Genomic DNA, 21,178 nt, shown 5'->3' on the forward strand with positions numbered 1-21,178 from the left:
ACTAATTATGATTAGAAGTTCTCTCTGTGCTAAGTAACTAGCATATGATAGACTTAACACAATTTAAATGTTAAATAATTTATCTGAATAAAATGGTACTGAGATAAAAGTTGAAATTTTAAAGTTACCCTTTGAAGGAACTTTTTAAAATATTTAGGATACTTTACTTAGGTTTGTGATTATTTTCTTCAGCTCTTATGTACCCCATTACTAAAGTTTTCTGTAGTCATTAAAGAAAATTCAGGAAATACAGAAGTACAGATGACATTCATAAGCTCAACATATGAAGAAAACCAGTTGAGTTTTCGTCTCTCCCAACCCTTCCCTCCCGCTTTCAGTACCCTCTGTCCCTCTCTTCTTCCCTCTGTCTTTCACTTTCTTCTTTGTGCCTATGACTTTTTCCCCCTGTTACAGTGTAAACATGTGTATATGTCTAATTTTTTAAAAATTAGGTTATATTCATTTCTTGGAATATTTGATAAATCTTATTTTTATTGACTGTATAATCCCATTGTAAAAATTATTTTTCTTAATTGTTTCCTGGAGGTGGTTATTTAGTTTAGGTTTTCTATTTTATCATCATGTGGGCAGTGAATGTCTTAACACATGGATTTTTTTCTCTTTGTCTTTTTCCTTAGAATGGAATGATTGGCACTGGAGTAATGTAATGGAATAAGGTTTCATCTTAGACATTGTTAAGGTTCATGATACATGTTGCCACATTGTACCATGTCTTGTAAGCCCAATAAATGTTAACTGGTTTGAAAGTAACGGTAGCTGGGTGGTGGTGGGGAGGTGAGGACCTACGGAGTTGCCAAGCTTGAGTGATAGGCTAGGTTAGCCTTTTATTTCCAAATATTTCTTTCTTTTTTATCTTTAATATATATTTCAAGGTGTATATAAAAGCACCATGGAGAACTTTACATGTTACTGCAAACACACAAACACACATGAACTTATTGCTCAGGTCAAGACGCACAGCGCTGCCGCCACCCCAGAGCTCCTGCCCTTCTGGTTCCCGGTCTCCAAGAGGAAGCTTTCAGCATTTCCCTCCAGGCCTGTTTGCTCAAGTTCGTTTTGTTTTGTTTCTGTGAAACCCTTCATCATGTTCAAAGACGTTCCCTTCTGTACCGGTTTACTAAGAATTTTGTGTTTTGTTCTGTTTGTTTGAACTTAATGCTTTTTTTGTTGTTGTTGCAGCTTTTCATTACTGTATGACTTTTCTCCTTCACTATGTTAATATATTGAATTACATATTATTTAAAATCTTAAACCTAACCTGATTTCTGAGGTAAACCTAATTTGGTTTTACAGTATTACTCTTTTTATGTATTTCTGGATTCAGTTTGATATTCTGTTAATAGTTTTGTATCAGTGAGGTGGCCTATATTGTCCTTGTCAGGATTTGAAATCAGCGGTTATCTCACACTAGCCTTATAAAATGAGCTGACCCTCATTTTCTATTCTGAAAAAGTTTAAGTAGGACTGAATTGTTCCATTAAATTTCTGTGAGAATCTGGCCGAGAAGCCATCTGGGCTGGTAATTTTCTTTGTGGAAAGATTTTTAATTACTCCTTTGATTTTTAATTTTTAACCTTCTCAGATTTTCTGTTGATTATTTTGGTAGTTTTCCCCCTAAGAAGTTGTCCTTTTCATCTAAACTTTTTAAATTTACTAGCATAAAATTATTTATAATAAATATTAGTATCCGTTTAATGGTTGCAGTAAAGAATTATCTTATTGTATCTGTTATAGGCTAAAACTACCTTCTGTTTTTCCTCATTCAGTCTCCCTGGGAATTTAGTAGTCATTCAAAGGAACCAAATTTTGAATCTTGCTGATTCCTTTTCTTTTTATTACATATTTGTTCTCTATTGCATTGATTTCCGCTCTTTATTTCCTTCCTTCTACTTTTTGGGATTTACTTTTTTGTTCTTTTGCTAACTTCTTGTAGATCACTACTTTTCAGCATTTCTCCCTTTTAAATATATGCATTTCAGGCTGAGCATTTCCCTGTAAGTACTGTTTCAGCTAGCAACATTACTCAAATTTTAATATATAGTACTTTTATAATTCACTTTAAAATGGTTTCTAATTTTCACTGGTATCTACTTTAACACTTGGATAAGTTGAATGTATTATATTTCTCGATTTCTGAACACATGGAGATTTTCTAGTTGTTTTCAAATGTCTTTTATTTCTAACAATATAAGATATGTCATCAGAGAACTCTTAACAACATAGCAATGTCATCAGAGAACAATCTCAGTGTTTCAAAGGTCTGTGATTTCAGACCTTTAACATTTGAGATCTGCACTGTGGCCCCAGTATATTATTTTTTTCCCTATAGCTATTGAATGTGGTGTTCTAATATATTTACATTGGATCTTGCTGGTTAATCCCGTATTTCAAATCTTCAGGGTCATAAGTGACCTTTTGTTTGCTTGTATCAATTACACAGACAAGAGTGTATTAAAATATCCCGTTTACCACTGTAGATATTTCCCCTTGTATTCTCTCAGCTTTTGCTTTATTTATTTGAGACATTGCTAGTAGATGAACATATATATATACACTGTGCTTGGTTGCTCAGTCATGTCTGACGCTTTGCAACCCTTTAGACTGTAGCCCTCCGAACTCCCCTGTCCTTGGGATTTTTTAGGCAAGAATACTGGAGTGGGTTGCCATTTCCTTCTCCAGGGGATCTTCTCGACCCAGGGATTGAACCCACATCTCCTGTGTCTCATGCGTTGCCAGCAGATTCTTCCCCTGCTGAGCCATCAGGGAAGCCTAGTATTTGGATAGAAATGTGTAATAGTTATATCTGCTTAGTGACTTACTGTTACGAAGTATTCCACTTTTATTCTGAAAGTGCTTTTTGCATGAAGGTCTAGTTCGTCTGGGATTGATATAACAACACCAGTTTTCTTGTTATTGTTTTCTAAGGCTGATCTACATATGTGGTTTTAAAAAATCATATTCTGCTTTTATGTTATCAAAGCCTGATTGTTTCTTGTCGTATCATCTTGGGTGTTTCTAGCATTGTAACATGTAACTTGCTTCAAATGTAGGCACTAATAAGATACTGACATAATGTCTTACTTGGTTGAATTTAAAAAGTAATGAGCATGATTTTGAATAAGTACTGAAGTTGTTTTAGGTTTCTCTTATTTTAAACGTTAAAAAATGTAGTTTTGTCAGGAAGAGACTTAAAGATTTATATTCTTGAGCAGATATTACCGGCATGCAGTATACATATCAAAACCTGCAAGAGAAAATGAAATGAACATAAATATGCTGTCCCTGTCTCTTCCCTGGTGGCTTAGACGGAAAAGAACCTGCCTGCAATGCAGGAGACCCTGCTTCAGTCCCTGGGTTGGGAAGACACGCTGGAAAAGGAATGGCAACCCACTCCAGTATTCTTGTCTGGAGAATTTCCTGCACAGAGGAGTCTGGTGGGCTATAGTCCATGGGGGTCACAGAATCAGACACAACTGAACGACTCACACTTTGACTTTTCATCCCTGTCTCTTAGTTACACATGTCCCCTCCACAGAAGCAATCACTGTGTGATTAACACAGGTAACAGTGTAATCACTGTGACCAGTTTCTTGATTAGCTTTTCACACTGTAGTCCACAGAAACCCAAATTTTGCAAATTCAGCTTGTTAGGTGGGCAAATATATACACTACTGTGGTAAACTCTAATTTGTGTCTTCATCACAAGGTAGCATTCTAGAACATGCATTTTAAATCATAATGATAACTCTCATTCAAGCTCCAGAACAGTTTTTTTTTTACTTCAAAAGTTACAAAGCAGATACTGGAAGAGGATAAACAGCTTTCTGCTTCAGTCTGATTAGCCAGTCCTTCAGTTTCGAAATCCTACTGGTTTGGGCTTTAACAGAAGTGGTCCCGTGGTTAAGATAATTGGGGAAATTCTGACAAGGATGGCTCATTTGCTAGTTATTCAAGGGGGTGGTTAGGAGGAATTTCTGTTATGGATTACAGTAAGGTGAAAGAATCTGTGTATTTTGCTTATTCTCTGTCTACATGAGCAACAAGTGCTGAGTAGGGCTAGAGGATCGGCTTCTGGGGTCATTCACTCACTCATCTGGCTGGCAAGTTGGTAGTCATTGTAAGGACACTCAGGTAACCTTATGGAAAGGCCATCCTGGGACCCAAATGTTGACCTTTCCATAAGGTTACCTGAGTGGCCTGAGTGTCCTGATAACCCAGAGGCTGGCTCCACAGTAAGCAATCCAAGGGACCAGGGTAGAAGCCACAGTGTCTTACAGTGACGTAGCCTCAGAAGTCACACGCTTCTGCAATGTTTTATTGGTCACTCATGTGTGCTTAGTCATGTTCAATTCTTTGTGACCCTGTGAACAGTAGCCCAGCAGGCTCCTTTGCTCTTGGGATTCTCCAGGCAAGAATACTGGAGTGGGTTGCCATGTCCTCTTCCAGGGGATCTTCTGACCCAGGGACCGAATTCGAGTCTCCTGCGTCTCCTGCATTGGCAGGTGGATTCTTCACCGCTGAGCCACTGGGAAGCCACTGGTCACTCAGGTCAGCTCTGTTCAGCATAGGTGAACACTGTGCTAAAGCTTGCATATCAGAATTTAAAGATTTTTAAGGATAGTCTTTGAAAGTGGCTCTGGTGCCACTCCCCATTTAAATAAGCATTGGATCAGCGATCTTACAGCTGGTGTTTTTGGTAATCTCAAGGTGAATTTATTCAAAAAAGTAATGCTTTTAGGGTGCTGCATACTTTTCTATTATGCATTGCTCAGGAAAATGCCTGTTTGATTGCCAACGTTTTCACAGTGATTTATTTTTTGTTGTATTTGATGCCTGATAAGAACAACATTCACGTAATCTGGGAATATCTAAAGAATTAGTATTCTGGCTTCCTCTTAGAAATTGTAGAATACATCCTCGAGCTTTAATATGGTGCTGAGATCTTGCCTGCCTTATCTATTGATGTTACTGCTTTAATCTAGCCATTGGATCCAGGTGTCATTCAGAACCCTCACTGTATATAGGGCGTTTTTATTCAGAAAATAATGAATTCTGACTATACTCTTCACAAAATAAGGTGGTGTGAGTGGTAAAGAACCCACCTGCCAGGGCAGGATATGTAAGATACGTAGGTTCAATCCCTGGGTTGGGAAGATCCCCTGGAGGAGGACATGGCAACCCACTCCAGCATTCTTGCCTGGAGAATCCAATGGACAGAGGAGCCTGGTGGGTTACTGTCCATAGGGTCGAAAGAGTCAGACGCGACTGAAGTGACTTAGCACATACATACTCAGGCTGCTGTAATAGTGTGGAAGAGCAAGGCTGCCCCTGTAAGAGAAGAAAAAAAAAATTGTCCCTGTATTCTTTGTGACAGAAATCTTCAGAGGAGTAGGTATTTGAAGATTTAAGTCTCATAGGGAGAGGGCCAGGAAATTTGTGAATCAGGCATCTGTTTATTTTAAATGTATCCAAGTGAAATATCAGATAGATAGTTGGATATTCACAGAAGAGGGTTAGGATTTAAATTTGAGATTTAACATCATTCAGTTCAGTTCAGTCACTCAGTCGTGTCCGACTCTTTGCGACCCCATGAACTGCAGCACGCCAGGCCTCCCTGTCCATCGCCAACTCCTGGAGTCCACCCAAACCCATGTCCATCGAGTCAGTGATGCCATCCAACCATCCCATCCTCTGTCTTCCCCTTCTCCCCCTGCCCCCAATCCCTCCCAGCATCAGGGTCTTTTCCAATGAGTCAACTCTTTGCATGAGGTGGCCAAAGTACTGGAGTTTCAGCTTCAGCATCAGTCCTGCCAATGAACAGCCAGGGCTGATCTCCTTTAGGATGACCTGGTTGGATCTCCTTGCAGTCCAAGGGGCTCTTCAGGAGTCTTCTCCAACACCACAGTTCAAAAGCATCAATTTTTCGGCGCTCAGCTTGCTTTATAGTCCGACTCTCACATCCATACATGACCACTGGGAAAACCATAGCCTTGACTACACGGACCTTTGTTGGCAAAATAATGTCTTCTTTTTAATAGGCTGTCTAGGTTGGCCATAACTTTCCTTCCAAGGCGCAAGCGTCTTTTAATTTCATGGCTGCAATCACCATCTGCAGTGATTTTGGAGCCCCCCAAAATAAAGTCAGCCACTGTTTCCACTGCTCCCCCATCTATTTGCAATGAAGTGATGGGACCAGATGCCATGATCTTAGTTTTCTGAATGTTGAGCTTTAAGCCAACTTTTTCACTTTCATCAAGAGGCTCTTTAGTTCTTCCTCACTTTCTGCCATAAGGGTGGTGTCATCTGCATGTCTGAGGTTATTGACGTTAAAGCCTTGGGAGTAGGTGAGAAAACAGGAGAGAAAGCAGTCCTGGTACAAGTCCTCAGGCACTCATGTTTTAGAAGACGCCTGAAGAGAAAAAACAAACCAATAGAGGAAATCAGAGGGAGGAGGAAAGCCAGAAGAACAAGTAGAGGACAAGAGAAGACATCTACTTCAAGTAGAAGAGAATGGTCTGCTTGGTCTAATGTTCCTGAAGAGGTTACTGTACTAAGATGAGGCAATGGAATTAGGCCGCTGGGTAGTCATTAGTGACCTTGACAATTGAGTTTCAGGAGATTGTTTAGGATTAGGGTGGGTTAAAGAGTAAATTAAAGGTGAGAAAATAGAGATAGGAAATGAAGGCCACTAGATGAAGAAGTTTTGCTGTGAGTAGAACAAAGAAATGGTCATATCTAATTGGTGGGGCGGGGGAGGTGAAGGGGAGCTGAGGTCAGGAGAGGAATTTCCTGGCCCAGAGATCGAAACCAGGTCTCCTGCATTGCAGTCAGATTCTTTACCATCTGAGCTATCGGGAAGTCCTGAGGAATTTCTTAAGATGTGTAATAATAGAGCACATTTGTTCATGATAGTGGTTCAGTAGAAGAGGAGAAACTGACTATACGGGAGAGAGAGAGGTTAGTCAGTGGTTTTCTTGCAAAGACAGGAGTAGTTGGACTCCATGCCCACGTTAGGGTATTGATCTTTGATAGAAGCAGTGCTGCTTTTTCTATTTTAATAGAAGAGAAGCAGTGTAGAAGCACTACAATTCTACCGATCTTACGGGACTTGGCAAAGAAAGTTTTTTTAAAGATTTATGAAGTAAATATAAGTTTCAGTTTTAAAAATATTTATCTATATTGAAAGAAGGAATTAAATTTGTTAGTTTGCCTTGATTTTCCTTTCTCTCTTTCACTTTTATAGTGTTAAGTGTTCATGTTGAACTCTTACTGTGATTCATTCTCTCAATCCCTAAAATGAATCTGTGTATTAGATCTACTCTGAGTAGTGCAAGTGACCCAGAGGTTTCTGATTTGATTGACACAATCCAGTAATGCCAGGTAGATTTGGTTTTGTCATTTTACTTAAGAATAAATTTGGATTGTTTACCCTGTAATAGAAAACATTTATCTTCAGATACTCAGAAATGAAATAATTTTATAGGCTATACATTGCCTTACCTGCTAAAATTCAGCATAAAGCAGGAGGGAGGGACGACATTAAAAAAAGCAGGAAATGGTAGTATAGAATTAGGCAATGCTATCTTCAGTATATCGGGTATTGAAAAGGTCATTGTTTTCTCATCCAAGGTAAGAACTTGAGGATACCGTGTAAGAATAAAAGTCTTGACCCAAGTATTTGGTTTGAGGTTCTAAGAAATAAACATCATTGTTACGCCATAAATTTATTCTTGCATATACAGTAGATTTTGTCTTTAATGTCAATTTAAAAATTGGACTTTTTCTTATCAAATCAAATGTATTTCCAGGGCTCTTTTGTGTGCTATAAACTGATAAAATGATTGGCCAAGTGATCTAAGTATTTTAAATGTTAAGGTGATGGTAGTTTTAATTGTGTTTTGGAAAAAAGGCTATTTTTTAAAAACTCATTCTGTGTGCTCCTTTTTCTTGAATTCACAGTGATACCATAAACATTTGGTGCTGTTTTGGTAATTTAAGTCCCTGAACTCTTTAGTGTTGACATCTCATCTTTATGGAGGAGGGTTTCTAAGTTTGTATTGTAAATTGTACCTTTGGGAGCAGTGTTATAGCTGTTTTAGGTTTTTAGTAAAGATCAAAGCTGAAAACATTAAACAAGACAACAAGACATGATTTTAAAAAGACACATGGGGAGACATAAAATTCTGCTTTAAACATTTATTAAAAAAAAATTAATCAGAATTTGATTTTTTTTTCCCCCAGACGAAAGATTGCTTAAAACATTGGATGACCAGAAAGTGGAATTTTATCAGATTAGAGCACATTAAAAATTTAGAAAAAACGTTTCCTTTACTAACGAGGAGATGTTTGAATATTTTTTAATTTGGTAAAATGATTGTCAGAGGTGATTTTTTAGTTCTTTGTCTTATTAAAAACATAAATTAGTAAGTATGCTGTCAAAATTGTCAAAATAAGACTAATTAAAACAATTAAGTTTATTATAGAGTGTAAAATTTTGTGTTTTTTTTTCCTGTTGTTATGTTTTTCAATTGAAAAAGTCTTTGGCCATTAGTTTTAACTATAAATTAGTAGTATATGCATATAATGCTTGGTTATTTCTTCTCTAAAGTAAGAAATATCAACTGGTTCTATTAACTTTTGTAAATCTTGCCATAATCATGTATCCTTCCTTATTTGAAATGTCTGTATTTTTCATTGCCTATAAGAAGATGTCTAAAGTTTTTAGCCTACCAGACAAAATGTAAAACTGCCCTAAAATTCCTAAATATCTTTAAAGGCTACTTCTCTTGCTACTTTCTCTCTGAACTCATTCTTGATTGCCTAGCCAGAAATTATCAAATCTCTCATCCTTTGGTACAGATGTTACCTCGTATTAAAACTTTTCTTGTGCACATTTGTAAGTTGATATCTTACTCCTCTTTGTATCATCTACATTCATACATTCAGCAGTGTTATTGGATGTCTGCTGTGCCCCAAACACTGTTGTAGGTGTGAAGGCAACAGCAGTGCATGAGAATCCAGGTCCCTATCCTCATGAAATTTATGTTCTAGTTTGGGAATGATAATGAGGGAGACAAAATTAAATAAACAGATAGATGCCTAGAGCCTTTTAGATGTTAAATGTTTTGAGGAGAAAACAGTGTATATGATAGAAGGTTTAAGGACAGTACCAGTGTTGATTTGATGGCGATGGAAGATCTCTTTGAAGATGTGACATTTATGCCAAAGCTGAACGATAACAGTGGAGCAGTCATTTGAAGATTTGGGAGCAGAGTTCTCGAACTGAAAGACAGACAGTGCAAAGGCATTAGAGAGAGGAAAGAACGGGGGAGGTGGGGGAAGAGGGTGGGAATGGAAGCAGGAGGTAGGTTATACAGTCTTGTAAGCAGAGGTAAGGGATTTGAAATTTATTCTAATTTAATTTCGAAGCCTGAGAATTGTTGTTTAGTCGATAAGTTGTGTTTGACTTTGCAACCCCATAGACTGTAGCCCATCAGGCTCCTCTGTCTGTGGGATTTCCCAGGCAAGGCTACTGAAGTGGCTTGCCATTTCCTTCTCCAGGGCATCTTCCCCACACAGGGATCAAACCTGCATCTCCTACATTGGCAGGCGAGTTCTTTACTACTGAGCCACCAGGGAAGCCCCGCATTTACGGGTTCATGTGATTACATTGGGCCCACTCAGGGCCACCCTCCCCCTCCTTTATTGAGAGTGTACTATACAACCAGCACAGTACTAGGCACTGATGTGTATTGCTGAGCAAGCAAAGATTTTAATCCAAAAGCCACATAAAAACAAGACGGAAGTGACCTCCATTCTCAAGGAAAGTCCATGTCAAAATGTCCAGGACCATAGTGCTCTGGAATTGGCCTACTTGAATCATAGGAGTTTGACTGTGGTTGTAAGAGTTATTCCTTACAAGTTACAAGGTAACTTTCTCATGTCTCTCAGTTCAGCTCAGTTCAGTCACTCGGTCGTGTCTGACTCTGTGCGACCCCATGAACTGCAGCACACCAGGCCTTCCTGTCCATCCCCAAATCCCAGAGTCCATCCAAACCCATGTCCATCGAGTTGGTGATGCCATCCAACCATCTCATCCTCCATCGTCCCCTTCTCCTCCTGCCCTCAGTCTTTCCCAACATCAGGGTCTTTTCAAATGAGTCAGCTCTTCACATCAGGTGGCCAAAGTATTGGAGTTTCAGCTTCAGCATCAGTCCTTCCAATGAACACCCAGGACTGATCTCCTTTAGGATGGACTGCTTGGATCTCCTTGCAGTCCAAGGGACTTTCGAGTCTCCTCCAGTACCACAGTTCAAAAGCATCAATTCTTCGGTGCCCAGCTTGCTTTATAGTCCAACTCTCACATCCGTACATGACCACTGGAAAAACCATAGCCTTGACTAGACGGACCTTTGTTGACAAAGTAATGTCTCTGCTTTTTAATATGCTGTATAGGTTGGTCATAACTTTCCTCCCAAGGAGTGAGCGTCTTTCAATTTCATGGCTGCCATCACCATCTGCAGTGACTTTGGAGCCCAGAAAAATAAAGTCAGCCACTGTTTCCTCATCTGTTTGTCATGATGTGATGGGACCGGATGCCATGATCTTCGTTTTCTGAATGTTGAGCTTTAAGCCAGCTTTCTCACTCTCCTCTATTTCACTTTCATCAAGAGACTCTTTAGTTCTTCTTCACTTTCTGTCGTAAGGGTGGTATCATCTGCATATCTGAGGTTATTGATATTTCTCCCGGCAGTCTTGATTCCAGCTTGTGCTTCCTCCAGCCCAGCATTTCTCATGATGTACTCTGCACATAAGTTAAATAAGCAGGGTGACAATGTACAGCTTTGACATACTCCTTTTCCTATTTGGAACCAGTCTGTTGTTCCATGTCCAGTTCATTTTTTGTTTGTTTGTTGTTTTTTGGTTTTTTCCATGTCCAGTTCTAACTGTTGCTTCCTGACCTGCATACAGGTTTCTCAACAGGCAGGTCAGGTGGTCTGGTATTCCCGTCTCTTTCAGAATTTTCCTGTTTGTTGTGATCCACACAGTCAAAGGCTTTGGCAAGTCAACAAAGCAGAAATAGATGTTTTTCTGGGACTCTCTTGCTTTTTCGGTGATCCAGCAGATGTTGGCAATTTGATCTCTGGTTCCTCTGCCTTTTCTAAAACCGGCTTGAACATCTGGAAGTTCACGGTTCACGTATTGCTGAAGCCTGGCTTGGAGAATTTTGAGCATTACTTTACTAGCGTGTGAGATGAGTGCAATTGTGTGGTTGTTTGAGCATTCTTTGGCATTGCCTTTCTTTGGGGTTGGAATGAAAACTGACCCTTTCCAGTCCTGTGGCCACTGCTGAGTTTTCCAAATTTGCTGGCATACTGAGTGCTGCACTTTGACAGCAAGCATCATCTCTTAGGATTTGGAACAGCTCAACTGGAATTCCATCACCTCCACTAGCTTTGTTCATAGTGAGACTTCCTCAGGCCCATTTGACTTCGGACTCCAGGATGTCTGGCTCTAGGTGAGTGATCACACCATCGTGATTATGTGGGTTATGAAGATCTTTTTTCTCATGTCACTACATGGTTCTTTATTGCATCCATACTGGTCTTAACTAAAGCAGATATTTTCAATGCCAGCATTGGATAAATGTCAGCCAAACAGAGCCAAAACAAACTTTGCCATTGTTCTGAGCTTTAGGGCAAGGGTCACAGTGCTCTGGGGCTCATCTTCCCCATGTAAGCTCATTCTTTAGAGTGTGTTCCTTCTTTAGGGTTGCAGGCTACCATATGGCATGCAGAGAAAGTGCCAAACGAGTGACAGTGAATCTTGTCTCCTTTTTTTTAAAGTCTGCTAATTAATAACTTTAGTTAACATCTGCCAAGTCCTTCTTACCATGTAATATAGCGTATTCACTACCGTAACACCAGGGCATACATGTTTGACGTCTTTAATATCATATAAGAGCAGTGAAGCAGAATTAACTCTGACAGAGTTAATTTTTGAGTCATTCCAGTTTTTAAATTTCTTTTACCTTTACTTATATGCCTACCTTCAAGGATTACCTTGATAGTGACGCCTGATAGATTAGCCATACTCCATAAGACAACCCGAAACTGTTTATCTTTAGTTTTAGTTATTTAACTAACTGAACATAAAAATGTGGAAATGCCTCTTGCATTTAAAGAGATTTTGTTCTAGATATCTTCCAGAGAAAGCTGTGGTTACTCATTGATAAAAAGTTGTGGGTCAAGAGAATTTATTGATACTGTCTAAGCTGTTTGAGATTTTTTGTTTTCACTTATTCTGATTATTTAAAAGATGTATTCACTCAATAAATGTTTATTGAGCAGCGCTAGGTGCTAGGATGATAATAACTGAACACGTAACTTCTTTTGGTAATTAATTAATTTATTTCAATTGGAAGCTAATTACTTTACAGTGTTGTAGTGTGTTTTGCAGCACATTGACATGAATCAGTCATGGGTGTACATGTGTCCCCCATCCTGAACCCCCCTCCCACTCCCTCCCCATCCCATCCCTCTGGGTCATCCCAGTGCACCAGCCCTGAGCACCGTGCCTCATGCATCAAGCCTATCCGGGTGATCTGTTTCACATATGATAATATACATGTTTCAATGCTATTCTCTCAAATCATCCCACCCTCGCCTTCTCCCCCAGAGTCCAAAAGTCTGTTCTTCACACATGTGTCTCTTTGGCTGTCTCGCATATAGATAGGGTCATCGTTACCGTCTTTCTAAATTCCATGTATATGCGTTAGTACACTGTATTGGTGTTTTTCTATCTTCACTCTGTATAAATAGGCTCCAGTTTCATCCACCTCATTAGAACTGATTCAAATGCATTCTTTTTAATGGCTGAGTAACATTCCACTGTATATGTGTACCACAGCTTTCTTATCCGTTCGTCTGCCGATGGACATCTAGGTTGCTTCCATGTCCTGGCTATTGTAAACAGTGCTGCGATGAACATTGGAGTACATATGTCTCCTTCAATTCTGGTTTCCTTGGTGTGTATGCCTAGCAGTGGGATTGCTCGGTCGTATGGCAGTTCTATTTCCAGTTTTTTAAGGAATCTCCACACTGTTCTCCACGGTGGCTGTACTAGTTTGCATTCCCACCAACAGTGAAAAGACAGCCTTCAGAATGAGAGAAAATAATAGCAAACAAAGCAACTCGCAAAGAATTAATCTCAAAAACATACAAGCAACTCCTGCAGCTCAGTTCCAGAACAAGAAAAGACCCAATCAATAAATGGGCCAAAGAACTAAACAGACATTTCTCCAAAGAAGACATACAGATGGCTAACAGACACATGAAAAGATGCTCAACATCACTCATTATCAGAGAAATGCAAATCAAAACCACAATGAGGTACCATGTCACGCTAGTCAGAATGGGTGCTATCCAAGAGTCTGCAGGCAATAAGTGCTGGAGAGAGTGTGGAGGAAAGGGAACCCTCTTACACTGTTGGTGGGAATGCAAACTGAACACGTAACTTTTTAGGAATCATGAGACTCTGAAGGAGAAACAAGCTGCTCTGGGAGATAACACAGTCGTCGTTTAGTAACTGTGAGTGGTTGGTTCTGAGACCTTGGAGGATATCAAAACCCAGAGATGCTCAAGTCCCTTTTATTAATATAAAACAGTATAGTATTTACATATAGTCTACATATATCCCTCCCATTATACTTTAAGTCGTCTCTAGGTTTGTTATAATAACCTTGTAAGTGCTATGTAAGTAGTTGCCAGGCTGCTTGGCAAATGCAAGTTTTGTCTTTTGGAACTTTCCCCAGATCTTTTCTGTATATTTTTGACCCGTGGCTGGTTGAATCCACAGTGGTTGAATGGAGAACCCAAGGATACAGAGCACCTACTGTACGTATATCTAGGTAGGTGGTCTAGCATGATCTGCTCATGAGGATTTGACCAACACTGGCTTGCCACTTCACTGTGGGTGGACCTGAATTAACCTTGAAATTTCTTTGAGTGTCAGTTTTCTATGTATGTGAATAGTAATCTTTAATTGGAGTTCCTGTGCCCTTTTGCAGTAGCACTAGCAATTTTGAATTAATTTGTATTAAGAAAGGCTCCCCCACAATTTATATATGTACCTGAATCTGCCTTTGGCTCCCTTACTTTTCTTCTCCTTCAAATGTGATGATTTCAAATTGTGTCCAAACTAGAGGTACTTAACTTTTGGAGGAAAAAATACAGAAATAATGTGTGTTAGTTGGTAGAAGTGTTATAAAATTTAGAAAAATGACGATTTTTATCATTTCTACACCCAGGGAAGACCCTTGACATTTTAGTGATCTTTCAGTCTTCTCTGTGCACATACATAGTTCATTTAAAAAAAGACAAGGCTAGTTGGCTAGATAGTATCATATTACAAATACAGTATGTATTTAACTTTAATTCATAATTATTATGATCACTGTCATTTAATAAATTTATATAATTATTAGATTATATAAATTATACAACTATCATAACTTATATAATTTAACAAAATATTTATAATATATGTTATCTAGTTATAAATATTTGTGTATTAATAATTTGATAATTCTGCATTTTCACTTAATGCCACATGAATTACATAATACAATTGTATCTAATTATCTTCTATGACATAATTTAATTTTGTTAAGGTTGGAATGATGCATTTCTCAAATGTTTGGTAGAAGGTGTTTATAAAGCCATTTGAATCTGGTATTTTTGTGTGTGTTGGACAGAGGAAAGGGGAAACATTTAAACTCCTCTAGCTTTCAGTAGTTGTAGAACTATTAAGATTATCTATTTCTTTCTTGAGTCAATTCCCCCCACCTTTAAACTGTGTTCACTTTATATATTTGGGATCTTGTCTGTCTCTAATATTCAATCTTTTAAAGAAACTAACCTTTTGCTCTGATCTTCAAACTTTACAAAAACGTATACAATGAAAAGGAAGGCATCTTCTCAGCAGAGCTGAGACCTTTCCAGAGGCAGTCAGTGTACTTTTTCTCAATGACATTTTTATCTTTTTACAACCCTTTTATTTTTTACTAAAACAGGATGAACAGTATGAGACGTAGTGATCTATACTCTCTTGTTTTCTCTCTTCTTTTTGTTTGTTTGTACATCAACCTCATTTTTAATGCCAGTGTAATATTCCACTTCATGGATGTATCCTGTTTAATTAAAAGTAGTTATGCTTTTTTCCCAGTAAAAACCTGTCCCATTTGTTTGATATAACCTAAGAACTTGATTTATTAACCCTACTGTAGTAATAGACATAATCATTTCAGAGGTCCAACAAGCCTTCCATGTGCCTTACCCTTTCACAAATAAGTTGAAATTAAAATGTTCGTTGCTCTATAATAGCCTCCTTGGAAGAGGGTATGTTCCATTTAAGTATTTTTAATTACAAACACAACTCTCTTCTGTAATTTAAATGCCATGTGATGTTGTTAGCACTTGAACCCCTGTTTCTTCTATAACTTACCCTAATGTGCAGTTTGAGAGATAGGTGCCGTCTTATGCTTCCTAATGGCTGCCCTTGCCACTTATTTATTTATTTATTTTTCATTTATTTTTATTAGTTGGAGGCTAATTACTTTACAGTATTGTAGTGGGTTTTGTCATACATTGACATGAATCAGCCATGGATACACATGTGTTCGCCATCTCGATCCCCCCTCCCACCTCCCTCTCCACCCGATCCCTCTGGGTCTTCCCAGTGCACCAGCCCCGAGCACTTGTCTCATGCATGCAACCTGGGCTGGTGATCTCTTTCACCATAGATAATATACATGTGTCGATGCTGTTCTCTCGAAACATCCCACCCTCGCCTTCTCCCACAGAGTCCAAAAGTCTGTTCTGTACATCTGTGTCTCTTTTTCTGTTTTGCGTATAGGGTTATCATTACCATCTTTCTAAATTCCATATATATGTGTTAGTATGCTGTAATGTTTTTATCTCTCTGTCTTACTTCATTCTGTATAATGGGCTCCAATTTCATCCATCTCATTAGAACTGATTCAAATGAATTCTTTTTAATGGCTGAGTAATATTCCATGGTGTATATGGACCACAGCTTCCTTATCCGTTCGTCTGCTGATGGGCATCTAGGTTGCTTCCATGTCCTGGCTATTATAAACAGTGCTGCGATGAACATTGGGGTGCACGTGTCTCTTTCAGATCTGGTTTCCTCAGTGTGTATGCCCAGAAGTGGGATTGCTGGGTCATATGCTTGCCACTTATTTCAAGTTCATCTTCTTACATGTCTTTGAGATGCTACCTTTACTATGACTAACTTTTCATATACTTCTGGAATTTAAAAAAATGTGTTCCCTTGGTTGATCTGCCAGTATCATAGCTTTTTAAAGTCTTTTTATTTTTAAATGACTTTGTACTTATAAAAGAGAAAAATAAGAGAGTTCCTATGTACCCTTCAGTTAGTTTCTCCTAATGTTAACATCTTATATATCCATAGTATAATGATAAGAGCTAAGAAATTAGCTTACTGATACAGTACATTTGACTTCGTACTCTTTTAATTATAATGGCTTTGCAGCAATTATTTAATATGTCATAGGAATACTCTTGCTCTTCCCTTCATATTTTCCCTTTTTTTTGCTTGTTTTTTCTTTCCAGTTGTCTAGCTGTAGCAAACAAAATAAAAAATTTATATAATATTTATTAGGGACCATGTAAAATTAACTCAGGGAGAAAGAACATCATTATGCTACTGAATCTTTAGTACAGAAGCAAGATATGTCTTTCCATTTGTTGAAATCTCCCTTTGTGTCTCTCAGAAGTGTTCCATAGTTTTTCTCATACATGTTTTGAACTCTTTATTCAGTTTGTGCCTGTTTTTTTAAAAATTATAGATAAGATCTTTTCTTTCATTTAATCGTTTATCTGGTTTCTCTTTGTACATATAAAGGAAAGATTCCTTTATGATTTGTACTTGACTAAACTACTAGATTATATTGTTGTAGTAATATTTAGTTGGTTCTTTTGGATATTCTAGTTATTTAATTGTACCCCTACCAGTAGTATTCCTTTCTAATTTCATTCTCTGTGTTGACTGATAAAAATGAGTAACAGTGGTAAAAATGGGGCTTTCCCTGACTCTAGTAATATAGTATATCTAGTATTTCCTCATCGGGTGGTGCTGGCTTATTGTGGGTCTGAAATATATTGTGTTTAAAAAGTGTGCTTTTATATCCAGTATTTTCAGTAAGAATGGGCATTGAGTTTTTAAGGCGTCTTTTCATCACCTTCGGCATGATAATATTTTTCTTCTATGTAGCTCTATTAATGTGTTGGGTGATATCAGTTTTACAACAGTGACTTTTGTTGTAAATTTTTGTTGATCTAAGTCAAATCCCTTGTGACTATACAGTGGAAGTGAGAAATAGATTTAAGGAACTAGATCTGACAGACAGAGTGCCTCATGAACTATGGACGGAGGTTCATGACATTGTACAGAAGACAGGGATCAAGACCATCCCCAAGAAAAAGAAATGCAAAAAGGCAAAATAGCTCTCTGAGGAGGCTTTACAAATAGCTGAGGAAAGAAGAGAAGTCACAAGCAAACAAGAAAAGGAAAGATACACCAATTTGAATGCAGAGTTCCAAAGAATAGCAAAGAGAGATAAGGCAGTCTTCCTCAATGATCAGTGCACAGAAACAGAGGGAAACAATAGAATGGGAAAGACTAGAGATGACTTCAAGAAAATCAGAGATACCAAGGGAATATTTCTTGCAAAGATGGGCTCAATAAAGGACAGAAATGGTATTTACCTAACAGAAGCAGAAGATGTTAAGAAGAGGTGGCGAGAATACACAGAAGAATTGTACAAAAAAAGATCTTCACAACACAGATAACCACCTTGGTGTGCTCACTCACCTAGAGCCAGACATCCTGGAATGTGAAGTCAAGTGGGCCTTAGGAAGCATCACTATGAACAGAGCTAGTGGAGGTGATGGAATTCCAGCTGAGCTACTTCAAATCCTAAAAGATGATGCTGTCAAAGTGTTGCACTCAGTAGGCCAGCAAATTGAGTGGCCACAGGACTGAAGAAGGTCAGTTTTCATTCCAATCCTTAAGAAAGGCAATGCCAAAGAATGCTCAAAGTACTGCACAATTGCACTCATCTCACACACTAGTAAAGTAATGCTCAAAATTCTCCAAGCCAGGCTTCAACAATACGTGAACCATGAACTTCCAGATGTTGAAGCTGGTTTTAGAAACGGCAGAGGAACCAGAGATCAAATTGCCAACATCTGCTGGATCGTCACAAGGGCAAGAGGGTTCCAGAAAAACATCTATTTCTGCTCTACTGACTATGCCAAAGCCTCTGACAGTGTGGACCACAACAAACTGGAAAATTCTGAAAGAGACGGGAATGCCAGACCACTTGACTTGCCTGTTGAGAAAGCTGTATGCAGGTCAGGAAGCAACAGTTAGAACTGACATGGAACAACAGACTGGTTCCAAATAGGAATAGGAGTACGTCAAGGCTGTATCTTGTCACCCTCCTTATTTAACTTATATGCAGAGTACATCATGAGAAACCCTGGGCTGGATGAAGCATAAGCTGGAATCCAGATTCCTGGGAGAAATATCAATAACATCAGATATGCAGATGACACCCTCCTTGTGGCAGAAAGTGAAGAAGAACTAAAGAGCCTCTTGATGAAAGTGAAAGAGGAGAGTGAAAAAGGTGGCTTAATGCTCAACACTCAGAAAACAAAGTTCATGGCATCCGGTCCCATGATTTCATGGCAAATAGATGGGGAAACAGTGGAATCAGTGGTAGACTTTATCTTTCTGGGCTCCAAAATCACTGCAGATGGTGACTACAGCCAAGAAATTAAAAGATGCTTACTCCTTGGATGAAAATTATGACCAAGCTAGACAGCATATTAAAAAACAGAGACATTACTTTGCCAGCAAAGGTCTGTCTAGTCAAGGCTATGGTTTTCCCAGTAGTCATGTATGGATGTGAGAGTTGGACTATAAAGAAAGTTTAGCACCAAAGAATTGATGCTTTGGAACTGTGATGTTGGAGAAGACTCTTGAGAGTCACTTGGACTGCAAGGAGATCCAACCAGTCCATCCTAAAGGAAATCAGTCCTGAATATTCATTGGAAGAGCTGATTTTGAAGCTCAAACTCCAATACTTTGGCCACCTGATCTGAAGAGCTGACTAATATGAAAAGACCCTGGTGCTGGCAAAGGTTGAAGGCAGGAAGAGGAGGGGATAACAGAGGATGAGATGGTTGGATGACACCACCAACTCAGTGGTCATGAGTTTGAGAAAACTCCACCACTTGTTGATGGACCATGGGGTAGCAAAAATTCGGACATGATGAGCAACTGAATTGAACTGAACTGAGTGCTTCCTTGGTGGCTCAAATGGTAAAGAATCCACCTGTAATGCAAGAGACCTGGGTTTGATCCCTGGGTTGGAAGATCCCTTGGAGGAGGGCATGGCAACCCACTCCAGTAATGCATCACTAGCTGCATTTCAGCGCCACAGGCTTAAATGATAATTTGGATGCATGTGTGCCTGCTAAGTCATCACTTAGCAGACATCTCAGACTCTTTGGTACCCCATGGGCTATTGCCCATCACGCTCCTTTGCCCATGGGGTTTTGCCAGAAAGAATACTGAGTGGGCAGCCCATCCCCATCTCTTTCCTATGCTTCAAGACCTGACAGTCACTTTCCTTTACTTCACGTACACACACACACACACACACACACACACACACACACACACACACACACACACACACACACACACACACACACACACACACACACACACACACACACACACACACACACACACACACACACACACACACACACACACACACACACACACACACACACACACGAAGAGAGAGTGGGGTGTTTTAGACTTTAAGGCCGCTATAACAAATTGCCATGAACTGGGTAGCTTAAAAGAATGGATATTTATTGTCTCACAGTTTTGGAGCCTCTAAATCTGATATCAAGTTGTTGACACGACTGTGTTTCCCTGAAATCTGTAGAGAAATCCTCACTTGCCTCTTCCTCAGTTTTGGTGGCTGGCCAGCAGTCTTTGGTATTCCTTGGCTTGCAGTTGCATGACACCAATCTTTGCCTTTGCCATCAAACAGCCTTCTCCCCGTGTGTCTCTTCCTCCATTTGGCTGACTTCTTAGAAGGACACTAGTTATTGGATTAGGGGTCCACCTACTCCAGTATGGCCTCATTTGAACTTAATTACATCGGCAATGATCCTATTCCCAAATAAGCTCATATTATTGAGTACTTGAGGTTAGGAATTCAACATATGTTTTGAGGAGTGGGAAAATATTCAACCAACAACAGATGGTAACCATGAGGAGAGCATCCCACAGAAACCAAAGACATTGCCTTGATTCCAGAATTTATTCCAAGAAGGAGTCCTACTACAGTGGGGATAGAAGATCGAAGAAACTTTTAAAGTATGTATTCCCACCTACTATTTGGTTTGCTTATGGACTAACGGGGTTTGATTGACAGGTGTATGCTATCATGATTTAATGATATTAAAAAAACTGAATGCCTTCATATAAAGCCTGAATGGCCCTGGATACAGGATAGCGGCCCTATCCTTTCTCATAGTTTCCCCCAGCTATATTGTTTGGAGGGAAATGATGGTGTATAATTTTGATGAGGAAATGGGAGAAGTGATTGTTGTGATGAGGCTGTCACTCTTTGCCAGAGAACTGTCTTTGATGTCTAAAGTATTACTTGGGACCTAGATGAAAGAGTCATAAAATAACAAGCCTAACCAAGGGGATGCAGCTAGCATTTAGGAAATGCACCCATTTTTCTGTATCTCCTCTTTTCCTTTGATCAAATGTGTACACATTATTAATAAAAAGAAATACAAATTTTAAAAAGACATGAAGAGGGAATGGTCAAATGAACCCTGCCAGAGTCCAAAAGAAAAAAAAAAATGACAGCAATTTCACATCAGGCCGTTTGCTGAGATCCTATACAAGAACAGCAGTATGATTGGGATTCTTAAATGGCAGTGGCTGAAATGGCTAATAAAAGCCTGCTAATGACACAGAATCAAATCACCAAACAAACCCATCTCAAAATCCA

The sequence above is a fragment of the Muntiacus reevesi genome, unplaced genomic scaffold (genome assembly GCF_963930625.1).
Source record: "Muntiacus reevesi unplaced genomic scaffold, mMunRee1.1 SCAFFOLD_50, whole genome shotgun sequence".
NCBI lineage: Eukaryota > Metazoa > Chordata > Mammalia > Artiodactyla > Cervidae > Muntiacus > Muntiacus reevesi.